Raw genomic sequence first — 566 nt, forward strand, 5'->3', positions numbered from 1 at the left:
AGAGAGAGAGAGAGAGTAGAATGATAAAATGACAGATTACTACAGTAACATTCAGTGTGGTGAGAAAAATGCACTCCATAATAGCAGTGACCCATTTCTGTCTTCATTGTGTCCTTGTGCATTTCTCCAGTAATTGAGCTCTCTCTCTGTCTGTCTGTCTGTCTCTGTGTGTGTGTGTGTGTGTGTGTGTGTGTGTGGCGGTGCATCACGTGTCGGTGATGGTGAATGTGTCTCACTCGGTTCTTCACTGTATGGAGGCCTGGGGAACTGAGCCCACCTTCACTTGGCTGCATGAGAAAGTGGTCATGACGGACATCGGGGGTCGCGTTCCGGCAGATGGGACGTCTCTGTACGTCTCCAGCACCTTCTGCGGACACTTCACCTGCGTGGTGAGCAACAACCTGGGACACAGTTCAGCCACATACACCGCAGGTACAGCTCTCACGCCATCAGTGCGTCATGAAGGACAGGAATGTTACGTTTCATGAGGCTTAGAGCATGAATGAGCTGAGAGGTTCAGTGACAGCATGATGACTCTCTGTGTGTGTGTGTGTGTGTGTGTGTGT

Source organism: Sinocyclocheilus grahami, unplaced genomic scaffold, assembly GCF_001515645.1.
Source record: "Sinocyclocheilus grahami isolate Dianchi unplaced genomic scaffold, SAMN03320097.WGS_v1.1 scaffold452.1, whole genome shotgun sequence".
Lineage (NCBI taxonomy): Eukaryota > Metazoa > Chordata > Actinopteri > Cypriniformes > Cyprinidae > Sinocyclocheilus > Sinocyclocheilus grahami.